Source organism: Rhinolophus hipposideros, assembly GCF_964194185.1.
Source record: "Rhinolophus hipposideros genome assembly, chromosome: X".
Lineage (NCBI taxonomy): Eukaryota > Metazoa > Chordata > Mammalia > Chiroptera > Rhinolophidae > Rhinolophus > Rhinolophus hipposideros.
Genome location: NC_138046.1, coordinates 34269720 through 34286214, shown reverse-complemented (window position 1 = coordinate 34286214; position 16495 = coordinate 34269720). Strand labels below are relative to the sequence as shown.

The following is a 16495-nucleotide window of genomic DNA, read 5'->3' as shown; positions in this document are numbered from 1 at the left end:
AGTAATGCAATATATCCTTTGTTATCATCTAGGGATGATTGTTGTTAATGTGATACAGAGAAGGAAATCTAATGAAACTTAATCCGTACATGAATTTATGTGTATTAACATGCCCTTTAAACACCCAGAAATATAAATGAAAATTTTACTTGAGATGATTTTATACTCAAGAAAACTACAGAAATTTAATTCACAATGCTGCTGTTAGTTAAAGTCAAAATAAATGGCTGAAATCTATTAAATAACATGTTTAAGCAGAAGTAAATTAACTTAGCAGAACTATAGTGACTGCTGAATTTGCAGTAATGGTTTGTAAATAAAACCCTCTTTTCATTAGTATTTCTGTGCTTTACATGTATAGTTCATGACAGTTTTTTGCATACACTAATTCAACTGTAATAAATTAGTGCTAATTTTATTGTGTTCAATACTCTGGAAATTGTGTAGCTCAGCATGAGTTTTATGTTGGACAACATATTTCTATCAACTTTCTTTAAAGATCTATTTTATATACTGGTCCTTTTCATGTCTCATCTATGTAATTGAAATTCCTACTAATGTATTTTTATATACCTTCCCATAATGAATCCAGAAAAGAAAAAAAAGAAAAAAGAGACCTGCAATCTTGAATTCTCTGTCATTTAAGTCACATATTTCCATGTCTTTAAGTTCATTTTCTGGAGTCTTTTCATTTTCTTTCTGAGCTAGTCTGTTACCTTGGTTATTCTTGGCAATTAATGAATTATTATTTCTCTTCCTAGGTTTCTACAGGAGTGAGTTCTGCAACAGGTTGATAGGAAGAGGTCTTTCTTTTGTTTGCACGTAGGTGTTGGTAGAATGTTTCAGTTTCTCTTCGACTGCAGCCTTTTATTCTCTCTCACTGTAATGTCATATTTTCTCTGCACTGTTCTGGCTTCTCACAAATTAGGGAGATTCCCTGGAAGTCAGGCTTCTCCTCTGAACAGTTTGCCTGAGTCACAGAGTGCCACCTTGTGAGGGGATTTGGAGAGCTTCTGAAGTTCCAAAGCCCTTCCTTCACTAGGTTCAGAGCCTGTGTGGTTCAATGGCTCTGTTTACTCCTGCAGGGATCCGCCCAGATAGGTGCAGACAGGGGCAGGATGGGTTGTTGTGAGAGGTGGCCCAGAGCAATGGTGAGGACCATCACCACAGCCAGTCCTGTTTCCATGGCTCCCTTCCCTTTGCAGGAACTAGTTGGGCTGAAAGTCATGTTGTGGGCCACAGTTCTCAGAACTGCAAATATTCTGTTCTTTGATCTGACACTGCTACTGTTCTGCTTCTAGCACTGAGCAGGTGGGGGCAGAGCTCTGGGAGGATAGGGAGTGTGCAGCGAGGCTCAGCACCTAAGGTTTCCATTCTCTGCTCGGCAGTGAGGGCTTAAAACACTGTTTTCAGCCTTCTTCCCTCAGTCTTTCCTCCGAGGTCTCTGCCGTGAGCATTGGGTTCTGCCATGTTATATGTTGTTCCCCATCCATGTGAGCCATAAGTGGATACGTAGCAGTCCGAGTTATTTCATTTCCCGAAGCTGCAGTAGTGCCAGAATACAACAATCTCGGATCACCAAACTAGGTCTGTGTCCTGTGCCCCCGTTTACCCCCTCTCAGTATTTCTCACTTCCCTCCTCCCTCACTCACGCAATTTGCCCACCTTTAGAGATTTCAGTTGTGTGCCTCTCAGTCTTTGCTGTCTGAGGCTCACCTCACTCCACCATTTTTATGACATAATTTGTTAAATTCTTCATTAGTTTTTTTATGAGAGGAAAGGAATCAAAATTCCACCTATGTCTATTTTTTGTCCCTTCATCTTTTTCCCCCAATCATCTCCATAAATAGTTCAGACAATTATAGGGTCTTGGAGGCAAAAGAAACCTTTCTGACTCATGTGTGTTCATATTTTTTTCCTCTATAGCCATTTAGCTGGTGGGATGAATCTGTTCTGTTTAAGAAATACTTTCTGTAAACTTTTATACTAATTTCCCCTTGGTAAGCCTTCTTAAAACACTGCATCATGACCTTGTTCCAAAATTTCTTTTCTTTTTAAATTTATTAATGGCTTCTATTGCCCACATTGAAAAGAAAAAATAGTGTAGTCTTCAAGATTCAACATAATTATGCCTCAACCAACTAACAGAACAGTTGTCTTTATATCACCTAATGAGTACCTTCTACTGCAGGCTGCTTCCATTTTTCACTGTTGCCTAAATGTGCCAGAATCATGCTTGCCTCAGCAACTTAACTTCTACAACTACCTGGAATTCTTTCCTTCATCTTAATGATAAAAATCCTTCCTATCCTTCCATTGTTCAAAATGCACTCCAAGTACTTCCTCCCCAAGGTAACCTTCCCTAACTACTTCAGCTCACAATGATTCATTCATTTATTCATTCAGTAGGGCTAGGGTTACAATAATGAACAAGATAGACATGGTTCCTGCTGTTATAAAGCTTACATTCTAATGAGAAATATAGAAAAAAGCAAGTAAACTAACAAATAAAATAATTAAACATTTAGGTAAGGTGATATGAAGGAAATGAAGATATTAACGGATATGACCTAATTTTACAAGAATTCTCAGTGAAAACCTCATTGGGAGGAAGCAATTAAAGTGAGAACTACCGTATTTCCCCCAAAATAAGACTGAGTCTTGTATTAATTTTTGCTCCAAAAGGCGCATTAGGACTTATTTTCAGGGGATGTCATATTGTTTCATGTACTACAATCAAAATTTATCATGTACAGCAATCTACATTTATTCATTTATTCATGTATGAAAATCTACATTTATTCAAATACAGTCATGTCATCTTCTGGAACATCATCATAACTCTCCAAATCCCAAATTCCGGCTTGAATTTCTTGCGACTCCATTTCCTGTAGAACACTGGCCCTAATCTCTCATGTCCAGCAATACAGTTCTACTTAAATGAGCACTTCTTGTCCCTGTATCCTGCCCATAGTCCATTGGCCACACAATTGTCAGTGATTTTATCTCATGAATTCTTCACCCAAGTCACGACCTCTTTCATGCTAGGATTCACAAAGTTTCCATGTTGATTTCTCTCCATTCTATTCTCAATGAAGTCATTTTTTTTCCATGAGCAAATTGTCCTTGAGTGGCTTGTTTATTGCAATATCAAGAGTCTGGAGATAGGCAGGCATTCCTGCGGGAATCATTATTTGATCTTTTCTTCTCTCTGCGAGGAAGTTCTTCATGTCTTTAGCACAGTGAGTGCTGGATGAATCCCAGACTAGCATACCTCTTTGGCCATCTTGCAAAACAAGTGTCAGCATTAAATCAACCCACTTACTTATAACTTCTTGTGTGCACCAAGCTTTTTCGGTTTCAAGAAAATAAATGCCTGAAACACGTTCAACCTTATCTTTCCTGCCCTTAGTGATGATTAGACGTGGGGCTTTCTTTCCATCCAGACAAATTGCCAAAATACAGGTAACATGTGCACTTTCATAACCAGTGGAGGGAATGTAGATTGAGGAGGCACCCCTCTTATCAATTGTCATTTGAGTTCCTTGGCCCATAAACACTGCAGTTTCATCCATGGCAATCATGTTGGAGAGTTGGTATTTAGAAAAGTTGATGCCATCAACAAAAGACTTGAATGCAAGTGCACGTTTAATAACTTCAGTATCTTCCAGCTTAAACAGTGTTGTCAATCTTAGAGACAGTTTGTATCACTGAAGGAAGCTGTCCAGCCAGTGTTGTGATGCTTTGAATTCTTCTGGGGATATTTCTAACTGTGGTGACATTACAAGGGCAAATGCTTGAATATCAGCCCTGCACACAACCAAAGCTTTTGCTCTCCTGTCACCAATCCATTCACAGACGATGTCTTCCAGCTCTGGAAATAATGGTTGCCGACCTGATCCACACTTGCACTTCTTAGCATTTCCCTTGTCCACCTGTTGACTGAGGTTATCTTACTCTGCTCACCATTTTTGGATAATTCAGAGATCCAACTTCTCTTTGCAGAAAGCCGGAAGATTTTTGCCCCAGGAATCCTCCACGACTCCTTACTTGTACTTGATGGAATAGCTCTTTGTTTTTGCACTCATCTTGTCTGGGGGTCAAAATATTATTCCCTTTAAATCTACCATTAAATCAATTGTTAATTGAAGACTTACATGACAGGAGTGGCAACAAAAGTGATGACAGTTAAGAATGATGGTCCACACAAAAGTGACGAAAAATTGCAGGCACCAAAATTCAGAAAACATTTCTTTATTTTACACGAGTGCATTAAGTACATCCATTACAAACCAAGACGTATTTAATTATGAAGATTCATATTAGACACAACCACATCCGTTCGTTATCAAGTGCACACGTTATTCATGCGTTGTGTCTGTACTCCGATTGGTCATTAGGCAATAAGTCTTGAGTTTATCTGTTTACGTAGGCATTTACCTCTCATTCAAAGGCACCGCTTGAGTATTTACAAATACTTAATTATAATTTATATTGTCGGGGAAAAAGCAAAGATGGCGGACTGAGGTGTTCCGTGGCATACCGGCCTGTGGGCCGGGGATGGGCCGGCCCCTGGGCGGTCAAGTTCTGCTGGCTCGTGCGAGGAAGAACATTTTCCTTGACTTTTAGGTACTTGTATATTCATCTCGAAAAGAAAACAAAACCCTGAACTCAGGATTTGGCAAGTATTTCTGTGTTGTCTCCTGGAGTGGATAGTCCTGCTTTGTTTATCCAGCCACTTTTTCTAATCTTGAAATATGGATGTCTCTTCTCTACACTTACCTCCATGATTTGGATTGGAAAAAGGATGCTTTTCTTTTTTTTCCACCTCTCAAATTCAACTCAGAGAAGATCCTAGGGTGCAGTTATCCTGCAGACTTCTCCAGGAAGAAAGAAGCAACTGACATATGTTTTCTGCTGCTACTTTCTTAATTGTAAAGAGATTATCTTGCAAACTGAAGGCTGATGTTTAATTTGAAACAGGTGCTTAGATGGTGGTATTTGTGAATTCTCTACCTTTTGTTCCCAACAAAAAGACTTACATATAAATAGCAAGTATGGATGACATTAGAGTTTTCTTTAAATATCTTCCAGTTTCAGCCACTATCATAATAAGCACAGTTGAGACTGCAGTAGCAAATTCCAAATAATGTGTTGAACTCTGAAATGAAAGAGATGCTAAAAAATTACATATGTATCTAAATCCTGGCTCACACTGCCATAGATTAACTGGATAAGAACAAAGGTCCAATTTTGCAGTAAAACCTTTGATGTGATAAAGAAGCATAAAGACAAAATATTGCAAGGTTAATTTCATATATGAATAAACCATCCCAATCTCTGTAAAAATCCATATTTTTACATGTGTGAATCCACATTTTTGAATGAGAAGAGGAATTTTTCTCCTAGAAAAAGAAGCTGTTCTTTCTCAGAAGTCTTTGGACATTTGGTATTTTTAAATGTTTTTTTCATTCTTCAAAGGACCACACTGTGCAGCTGCTAACCCTATGAATGCATGCTTGGGTTTAGTGAAAGATTGGTAAAAAGAAACAAAAGTTTTGAGTCCAGTCATGGAACCCTATTCACCTCTGTAGGATGAGAGGCTGCTATATTACCAATTACTTCATTCTTCTTTATGGAGTCTTATATAGCTCTTGAGACGGTTTTCTGTGCTGCTAGGCTGGAAGAAAGGTGACATGTGGTTTTTCTGCTCTGAAGATGGGATGGACCCTACAGTATATCCTGCCTTCAACTTTGGACATGGAGGAATGGGGGGTTGGGGGGGGATGATAAGTTTCCGTATAACTCCCTTCTCCTAAGAAAAAGATGTGAAAATGCCTTATGCAGCTCCACCTGACTTTATGGCATTTTATATTCTGTAGCTCTGTTTTTTGTAAAATCTTAAATAACTTTTTTCCTTTGACTCAAAAAAAAAATTATATTGTCATTTATTTTAAGTATTAATGTCAATATTATTTATTTATATTTAATTATATATTAATATTATTATTTTATAATTCAATACATCTGTCTTGTGTTTCAATGGCCCTACTAAATGCGTCCATCTGGCTTACGATCTTAACTGGGGCTTATTTTTGGGTTAGAGCTTATATTACGAGCATCCTGAAAAATCATGCTAGGGCCTATTTTCTGGTTAGATCTTATTGTCAGGGAAATATGGTAAAGGATTAGAATTGGACAGCCATGTGAAGTATAGAGGGAAATTGTTTCAAGCAGTGGAAATAGTGAGTGCAAAGCTTGGTATATTTGAGGAACTGAAATTAGACAAGTGTGGCTAAACATTAGTGATGAGGTTGAGAGTGGCCTGAGATGAGAATATAGAGGTAGACAGTTGCCAGATAATAGCGATGGAGTATGGACAAGAGCCATAGTAAGGAGTATGAATTTTATTCTAACTGTAGTGGGAAGTCGTTGGAGGATTCTGAGCAGAGGAGACACACGATCTCATATAAGTTTCTGTAGAGAATGGAGTGTGGTGCCAGAGTGAAGGAAGGGAAACAAATTAAAAGGTCACTGTGGTCATCTAGGTGAGAAATGATGGCAGCTTAGACTAGGCTAGAGATGGAGAAAAGTGAATGAAGTTGAAATACATTTTAGACACAGAATCTGAACTTGGGGACAGATTGACTACAGGATGTGAGGGGACAAGGATTTATGGATGACTGCTGAGCTTTGGCTTGAGAGACTGGGTAAGATGGTGATCCTATTTACTGAGGTGACTAGGGAGGAGGAGACCCAGTTTTGAGGAGCATAGACCTTGCCTCCTTCTGAACCCCCACAGAACCCTTTTGTCCATGTCGTTCCCTTGGCACTTAACATAACTGCTTTCCATTATTATTTTACTTGGTCTGTTATATGCTTTCCCAAATCCTTCTCTCCAGCATGATAATAAACAATTGGTTGACCCATAAATTTATACATTTTGCCCAGCCTGGTACATAGCATAGGTATGGATACATAGTTAATATTTTCCTAAATCCATTATTGAATCATCAAGAATAAGGCAATGTTTTGTTTTGTTTTTTCAATGTTGGGCTGAAAGAAAGAGAGAGAAACAAAGAAGGGAAGGGAAGGGAGGGAAGCTAGCGGACGGGGAGGGAGAGAGAAAGAGAGAAAGAGAAAAAACTCAGTTTATAAATCAAATGATGTGATACAGGTCTTTAAAATATTCAATAAAGTATTATATACCTTCTCATTTTCTACAAAGATTATCTATTACTGTAGTAAAAATTATGGGGAGAAATTACAACTGAAATTATAATTTTAGAATATTTTAAATTACACAAGAGAGAAATGGAAGACAGACAGAAGGGAGCACTTATAATTATATTCAAAGGAGTTAAATATAGAAATGATTTGACTCCACTGTATAAGGGAAGAGATGAGTGAGGAGATGAGAAATGGGTTAAACGTTCGAGGTCTTTTTAAAGATTTATAAAACAATCAGGGTAATACTATCTGTGATAGTTTATGAAAAGATTTATGAAAAGTTTATGAAAGTTTATGAAAAGTTTATGACAGATTATGAAACATCGAGTGGACTTCAAGGTTCGGTTGGCTATGCTTTGATTTCTGTCTGTAGAGAAAGGTCTGATTGGTGTTTGCAGGTCATCACTTTGCTTAATTACTTAGTCACCACCTTGGTTCATTAATAGAAAGTTGAATTATGCTCTTGGTACTATTATTAAAAAGTCAGCTCTTGGGAAAATTATGAGGTTGACTAAGTGTGATATCTGCTCTCTCTTTCCCTCTCCTCTTTATTGACACCCCTTTTTTATTTATCCGGGCTCCTCACTATGGCACTTGTTGACACCTGCCCTTCCTGGCAGGAGTAAAGCCTAGACGTCTCTGACTGAACCTGCCTCCACACCTGTCGTGCGGGGCGGCAGGCGGGGTCTCAGCTCCCGCTCCCCACATAAGAACGCAGGACACGGTGAGGCCAAAAAGGAACACCCACGGAGCCATAGGTAGGGGAATCATATCACTATATTCTCACCAGCGGCATCCGCCTCTCTGCAATCTGCTCTTGCTAGCCCCCAATCCTTTATGCTAGCGTAGCCACAGCAGTTATATTAGTGGCCAATGTCTTACGTGTTACAGCTGACGGCCAACTAGCCACAGCTGATGGCCATCTGATCACAGTTAATGGCCATTTACTACCCGAGCCAGCACCTTTCTATGTGAGGCCGAGAGCCTGGAAACTGCTTTTTGGGGCTTTGTCTCCACACCTCCATAAAAACTTTCCTGTTCTATATTTTGATTCCACTGATTAACAGTCTTTCTCTGCTAGTGACAACAGTTCAGCTGATCAATTTATTCATGCTAATTTATCTATGGCTACTACTGACTTGATTTGTTAGTGAATCCAGGGAAGAAATTTCAATTCAGGTAAGGGCCTTCTATGAAATAAAATCCTAATCCAAAGTGTGACCTTCTAATTCTGGGATCACAGGCACCACGAGTCCAATTTGGAGGTCCCTTGACCACACACTTTCCTATATAGAAAGTCCTAAAGCCATGCCAGGGAGGTGGCCACTTCTTCCAGTTTTCTATTAGACCTATCCTTTGTACGCAAGTGACCTGGTTCTCTGTGGTGGTAACATTTTCTCCAGAACAGCAACATACTTGAGAACTACAGCTGGTCTCTCTCCTGCACCTGCCAACTCTCCTTGGCTTCAATGGGCACAGCCCACAGACATTAAAGAATCTGGCCCAGGCTATGGCACTCAGCTTAGATAACGAGATAGTAACTCTAAGTGCCCTTTCAGGCAACTAGCCCCTACCTTCTTGCCAGTGTTCAATAAACTCCTGCTGTTTCCTACTCTTAACCTGAAACTCCCTACTCAGTTCCCAAGTAACTGTCTGGTAGTCAACGGCCTTCTAACAGACCTTTCTATTTGCTCTAGAAAGTTGTAGCGGGACAATGGGCAGTGCAACAAGTAGTCCTTTAGTCAACAAGCAATTATTGGGCATTTCCTAGTGCTACCTTGTACAAGGCCACTGGCAGTGTTTTAAGAGAAGCAGAATTAGGTCTCGCCTTTGAGGAGTTAACAATATTGTTGCTGAAACAGTGAGTCATCTCAGAGGCCTGGAAAAAAATAAATTTTAACACAACTGTTCCCCATCCACCTACGGCATTTGCATTCACTGAAGCAGGCACCTTGTGCAAATGTTAAAATTTTGCCAGATTCCTAGGAAGGTGGAAAAATGTTGGATGATCCCAAAGTGTGTAAGAGCTAAAGAAATTCCCAAGACAAGGAGAAAAAGGCCTTTTCTCAGAAGATTGTTAATATTTTCAGATTGGCTAGATTTTAACTCTACTGAGAGACAAACAGAGCTTCCTCACACCTTCCTGCATGTTGCCATTTACCACCTACTTACATAACTTAGCTTTGTCCTTTTCATCCAGTTCTACTTTCCCAAATAAATCACAGACTCTCTCTGTGTCTCCCCGCTCTCTGTGCCTCTCTGTCTTTCTCTCACCCTCCCTTCCTCTTTCCTCTCTTCCTCTTGCTTTACACACACACACACACACACACACACACGTGCATCAATAAGTGGCACAAATCAACAAATCCCTATTGTCATCATTTTATCATCTTAGTTGGATAAAAACAGCTGCCACTCCTTAAGCATTTATTACACACTAGGCCCTGAGTTTATGGATCATCACATTTAATCCTTATGGCATCCCTGCGTCATTACAACTGAGAAAACCACGGCATAAAAAGGTTACATAATGACTTCTAGGGTCACACAGCTTAGTATGCCAAAGTAATGAAACCAGGATTTCAAATCAGATCTGCCACATTCCACAGTCTATGCATGCTGCTCACTGGGCTGACTTGCTGCCTTCCACACTTTTGACATTTGAAAACTACTATTGCTTCTTCTGGAAGTCTTTCCTACTGCCATTCTTAAAGAATCTGCCACCTACAACCTCCCTAACTTAGTTGTCTTCCTGTGGATGCACTCCGGTTGTCAGTTTCATTCTTCAAGTCTGATGTCCACAAATGAACACAAGAGCTTGTGGTTCCATAGTCCAAGGGATCCAAAGAGGCTGCAGGTCAAAACTCCATGTTAAAAGACAGATGAGTAGCAAAAATATTAAATGCAGTCAGACAGGTAGGTTTGCCCATGGTGCACACTCATGGAGTGCAGTCGTGGGGGCCTGACTCTGAGGTGAGGGGAACTCATAGATTCCTCTCTGGGGCAGACAGTTTCCAGCTCATAGAAAGAGCTGAACCTGCAGGTTCTCATCACTAAAGGGCTGTTTTGGCTGGAGAGGAAGAAAGCAAGGACAGACCAATGATAGGTTCTGCCATGATAGCTTGTCAGGAACTTTAAATGAAAATAGCAGGTACCTTTATTTAAAAAGAAAAAAAAAGACAGACTATCAATATATTCTTTTTTCTCCTACATTTTAAGAACTGACTAAAGGATGTGTGAAGGTAACAGATGGCTCCAATTCTACTCATGTCCATTTGATTTCTGGGAAAAGCGAAGCCAAGATAGTTTTTATTGAAATTCAAGCTACTTTTCACATCTGAATAAATTAGGAAGGCCCAAAGAGTACATTATCCTATGAGCGACAGATACTAAATTTCCCTGTTTGAGCAGTAATAATCGGGGTTGAAAGTTCTTGACATATTTGGTAGTTTCTGCAGTCTGCCTAATCTATTGTGATGAGTCTTCCACTAGAAGAGCATCTTGAGAGCCTGCACAATAATAACAGTAAATGACTATTTGGACGGGATTGTGAATAAAAGACTGTACATATGTCTGTAATGAGAATTTCATTGAAAATGAAAATACTAAAGCTGTCATATTTTTCAATACTTCGATTTGCACATCCTTGACTGCTTTGGGACATAAAAAGAGAAAGTGCCAAGCAATTTTTTGTCAAGCTCTTGAAATAAATTGTTATTTAAACACTTTCTTTCCACAAAGGTTATTAGCTTCCTAGCTTGTTCCTGGAGTTGGATCATCAGTAGGGGGGAAAAAATCACAAGACATTACTCTTTCAAAAGCTGAATATTAGTTACTGTGGAAATTGTTCTCTCAGTAACTTAACATATTTTGCTATAGCTCTCCAATGCTGCATATTAGACTTCAGTGACTATTAATAAATGCTGTCATATTTTACAGCTGTCATGCAAAGCTGAAAAAAGGCTTCACTGAGATTAGATCCTGTTTACTGTAATATTTTCAGACTCAGAAAGACAGTTTTCCTATAAAGGTATTTTCTATAAGTAGAATATTTCTTCATCAAATGGCATGACTAATTTTAATGTATTGTTAACTCCTTGATGGCAGTGAATTTGAGTTTGAATTGACTTCACAGCCAGAGAGATACATTCCTCTCCAGAGACACATTAAGCTAAAGTTTCAAATTTTCTTTCTTGGGTTCTCCTTTATATTCAGAGATGGTGTCACCATCAGGAGATGTGCTTTGAGTAGTCACTTTCCCCCACAGAAAGATAAATTTACACTGGTTTATCCACCTTTCTTTACCCAGTCCCTCTGGTGACTAATGGCATTGTTTGCAAGACAGCTGGCCTGGATTTTCAGTAGGATAGCTAGAAATTCTGCTTCCTGAGCTACAAGGCCACCAAATTAGCGAAAGAAATAGATCTCTAGCCCCCTCCCATGCTGTTTGGAATAGTATTCACATCTCTGAAAAAAAGAGGTGACAGCTGGCACGGTTTCTTTTGCTCTGACCTTTCATTGCTTTTCATTGAACCCCTTGAGGAATTAACCCTCACGAAGCTGAATATCTAGTTTTCAATGAATGAGTGGTCTTTACATCACTAAGGATTAGCTGATATATTCTATAAATTCAGGTTTGAGCCTGAGAGGTCCTTCAGAAGCCTCTTCTAAATGTGTCTTGGGAAAGGAACAGACTGTGGTGTAGACCTATATATGGCTATGACTTTGAGATTTGTCCCCTGGAACCCCTAAGACAACAATTAAAGCAGGCAGGGTTGTTGTAGAAGTGAAACAGAAGAATGCATGTAATGTCTTTAGCACCAAGCTGAACATAGTAAAGTGCTCAATAATTTTGTTTCATTATTTTATTACCATTATATAACAGTGGTCCTCAATGGGGAGGGAGGGTGATTTTGCCCCCTGCAGGGGCCGTTTGGCTATGTCTGGAGACATTTTTTAGTAGTGGATAGAAGCCAGGAATGCTGCTAAACATCCTGTAGGGCACAGGACAATAACTCCCATCCCCAGTCAAAGGACTGTCTGGGCCAAAATTTCAAAAGTGCCAAGGTAGCAGCAAAATTGAAAGACAAATGGCTGCAGGAACTCCTCAAGGGGTTGTCAATGAACTAATCTAGCACTTGTTGAGTGTCTCATACTGTGCATAGATTGGTGTTAAGAGCTATGTTCAATATGAGGTAGAGCCTTTGATTTATGAGAACTTACATTGTGGTCAGAGAGAAGATCAGATTAATGCACATGAAGTAAAGTACAAAAGAGTGTAAGGCAAGAGCTAGATTGTGTAGTACAGATTTAAGGTGCCGTGGGTGTCCAAATAAGATAGGGTTCACTACAGGCACACTGGACTCATCACGGAAGGCTCCATGGAAGAAGTTACACATTTTGCTGAGCCCACAACCCAACTGCCTACCCTAGCAATGACCTTGCCTTGATTATTAAGACCAAGTTGGTTTCTAAAACCAAAACAACATGGCATTCCCATCAACTAACATCAGAGCTCAGGGCAAGAAACACAATTAAAAGAAAAATACAAAAAGGAACAATGTTCCTTTTACTAAATGGAAAGCAATTACAGAGCTGTTGAAAATAGGCAGTAAACAAAGGGAAGGAGGGAAATACTGGCAAAATTCCATTCTCCCAATTAATTCTGTAGCAAAAGTGCAATTTGCAATAAAATCAACAGTGCTCTCACCCTCTCTCTTGCAGTCAAACACATTGTTTGGCATTAGCATGGCTACATATAATGCCTTCACAGAAAAGTGTAGGGACTGGAAGCTAGGAAGACAGAACAGGACTGGGGAAGAGAGAGGAGCAGAGGATAAGGTAGAGTACAGCTCACTCCACCCAATATCTCCTATACCACAGTCTCTGTGGAGCACCTTCATTCAGGTGAAAAGGGGGGCACAAATAGAGACTACATTACTCCCCGTCTTCCTGAATCCTTTCCAATCGATAAGTTGGCAGTGTCAGCTGCTGTCCTGCTTTGTCGACTCCACAAATGATCTGATTAATTCTCTGGTGCTAATTGCCTCAGCGGGCTTTCTCTGGCAGTAGAACAAAGGCTAATTAAGATCATGTCACGTGTGGAGACTGACAGGTTATGTTCACTGGGCCACACTGAACTTTCAGAGGATGCTTCAATTGCCCCACAGGCAGGCAGTGCATGGCCAGGCAGTGATTCCATAACAGGCCTCTTATTTATTTCCATCAATTCCTGCATCACAGGCCTCTGTTTTGTCAAGGATTTACATCCCCCTCCTTTGGTTAATTAGCTGCCACTGTGTTCACTTTCAGTTGCATTACTTCAAGCTTCCTTTCATTTGAATTTTTAATATGCTTGTAAACAAAGATAGGAATTAAAAGAGGGATCATTTTCCCTCCTACAGTGTGTCTCTGTGTGTGTGTATGTGTGTGCCCGTGCACGCACGTGCGTGTGTGTTACCAGCATATAGCACATAGAGGTGAGTTTAGGACAAATAAAGGAAGACCTAATTCTCACAGCAGGTAGAAAATGGAGGAAACACATGGAACTCATTACACCAAGTGGTGAATTAGATTAAAAATGTAAATGGTTCCCCTCCCCACAAATAATGGTTTAGATGAATTCATGTATGATAGACCCAGAGTGAGTTATTAAGGGAAAGAGATGTTTGGAGATTTCTCTAAACTGAGGTTGAAACAAATTGCACAGTAGACTTAAGGGGCCATATTTGCCTTCTCGTAGGCAAACAGCCACATGGAGTACTGGAGTTCTATGCCACAAGTTTTTAAAAATAATCCCAGACTTTACTATGCATCTAGGAGGTGGGGAGGAATGCTGAGTGTAATGCAGGGTCTTTGGTTTTGCTTCCAGCACAAGAACACAGGATATGGTGAGGCCAAAAAGGAACACCAACAGAACCATGAATAGGAGGTTCACACCACTATATTCTCGCTGGCAGCTGGGTTGGAGATACAGGAAGCATGAGCCACACGATCCACAATCTACAGTTCGCTTCTCTGCCAACCAACCTTGTTAGCCGCAATAAACTTGTCACGCAGGGTGGCATGCAGAGTCTCTGGCCCCACTCCCCACATAAGAACGCAGGATGTGGCTAGGCCAAAAAGGAACACCCATGGAGCCATAGATAGGGGAGTCATACCACTATATTCTCGCTGGCGGCTAGGTTGGAGACACAGGAAGCAGGAGCCACACTATCCTCAATCCACACTCAGCCGCTTAATAGCTCAGCCACCATCTTCTTGCTAGCCCCCATTTTATGCTAGCGTAGCCACAGCACTTATATTAGTGGCCAATGACTCACTGGTTACAGCTGACGGCCAACTAGCCACAGCTGATGGCCATCCAATCACAGTTGATGGCCATTTACTACCTGAGCCAGCACCTTCCCACGTGAGGTCAAGAGCCTGGAAACTGCAATCCTGGCTCTGTCCCCACACTCCACCCCTACAGGGTCTCGCCTCACAATCTACATGACAAGTGTCTTCCGCTAGATTTCCTGTGCCATATTAGCCTATTGACACCTACGGATGAAAAGAAACAGTAGTCTTAGGAACCAATAATGGCAAATCCCTTCCATTTGAGAGGATACATGCTAGCTTTTTGTCCTGGGAAAGGAGGGTCGCTGCCTATGGCACGTTTCCTGCTTTGTGATACCAGACCTTTATGGCAGTGCTTGGGGTCCCTTGCAGTTTCAACATGTAACAGAACAGGGGACCCCATAATAGGCCATAGTCAGAGCACATAGTTTCTCTGCAAAATCATCCCGGTATCGGGACCTCTGTATACTACAGTCACTTGCGGTGGCCACTCAGCCACCACCCCTGGCGTCACTTGCAAATCATGAGTCAAACCGGCCCCCCATGGGGCTATCAGGCCCAAACATCGACAGTGGGGGCTTTTGACCAGCCAGGGCCAAGTGCATTGCTGTCATTCCCCTGCTTTCAAGCATGTGGGTGCTGGCAACAAAATGTTTCCATTTCTGCCGTAGCCTGGCTTTAACAGAGTCTCATTGGTGGTAACTTGTAATTGAATGGGAGCGGCTGGTCGATGTAGCAGAGCTTCTACTGAAGTGGGCCCTCCGTTCCGGGTCTCTCATTCAGGACTCTCAGGACATCCCATAGACAACAGGCCAAATCACACATCGTGGGAGGGTGTTTTGACACCCGGAGACCTTGCTTCAAAAGGCCATTATAGCGTTCAATCAGGCCAGCTGCTTGTGGGTTATACGGAGCATGAAACAACCATTGCACGTCCATTATGGCAGCTCAGCGCTGCACTTCTTGCCCCATAAAATGGGTACCCCTGTTACTTTCAATGACTTGGGCGTGCCCATAGAGGGTGCACAGCTGTGTAAGAGTGACCACTGTATGCCGCTGATCTGCAGCCGGACACAGCCAAGCAAACATCAACCTGTAGCAGTGTCCACTGTTGTAAATGTGTATATCGCATTGCAGGCCTTAGGCAGGGGTCCAATGTAATCCACTTGCCAGCTAGTGAGGGGCACCCTCCCTCACGTAATCAGCTGTGTCTCCCAGGGGAGCCTCCACCTTTGCGGGCTGTCCTGGGCACAGACGGCACAGTCATAGCAGGCATCTGCTATCTCCTGCCATTTCAAAGGCAGACCCCAGCGTCTGCTTACCTGCCACATGGTTCGGCTTCCACCGTGCTGCAATTTCCTATGCAGCCAATGGGTCACATCAGTGGTAGGAGCCCTTTCTAACCATCAGACCCATGCTAGGGCATCTGCTTCATCATTACCTGGGGACACTAAGGGGGAGTGACCTATGACATGCATTAGGGTCACCTCCTTTCTCTGCCCTAGGTCCCAGAGGTCCTGCCACATGGCTTTACCCCACAGTGGACGGTGTCCTACCAACCAGTTTTGGTGTTTCCATGTAGGGAGCCACAAGTTAGGCCCCGGAACACCGCCCAGCTGTCAGTACAAATAACTAGGGGTCCAGGCTCATGGCTGATTACCATCCACACAGCCCGTAATTCAGCCCACTGGCTACTGTGGCTCGTCCCAGTATCAAATCAAATGGTGTCTGTTTTGGGCTACAAACTGATAGCCATCCAAACAGCTGCAGCCCCTCAGCTAGAACCATAGGTAAACCAGGCATCCTCAGGTACTGGGGACTGTCCTTCTTTGTAGGGCAAGGGCTCCAGGTCCTCCCCTCTAGGCAGAGCGCTTGGCTCAGCCTGGGTTATAAGCTCCACAGGCCCCAAGACCTGCTATAGCTCGGT

General features: G+C 41.6%; 1 protein-coding gene across 6 annotated transcripts in view; it reads left to right on the top strand.

Moving 5' to 3' along the window:
• GRIA3 (glutamate ionotropic receptor AMPA type subunit 3) overlaps nt 1-16495 on the top strand; it is a 652505-nt gene that overhangs the window by 114332 nt on the left and 521678 nt on the right. The gene's annotated exons all lie outside the window — the stretch shown is intronic.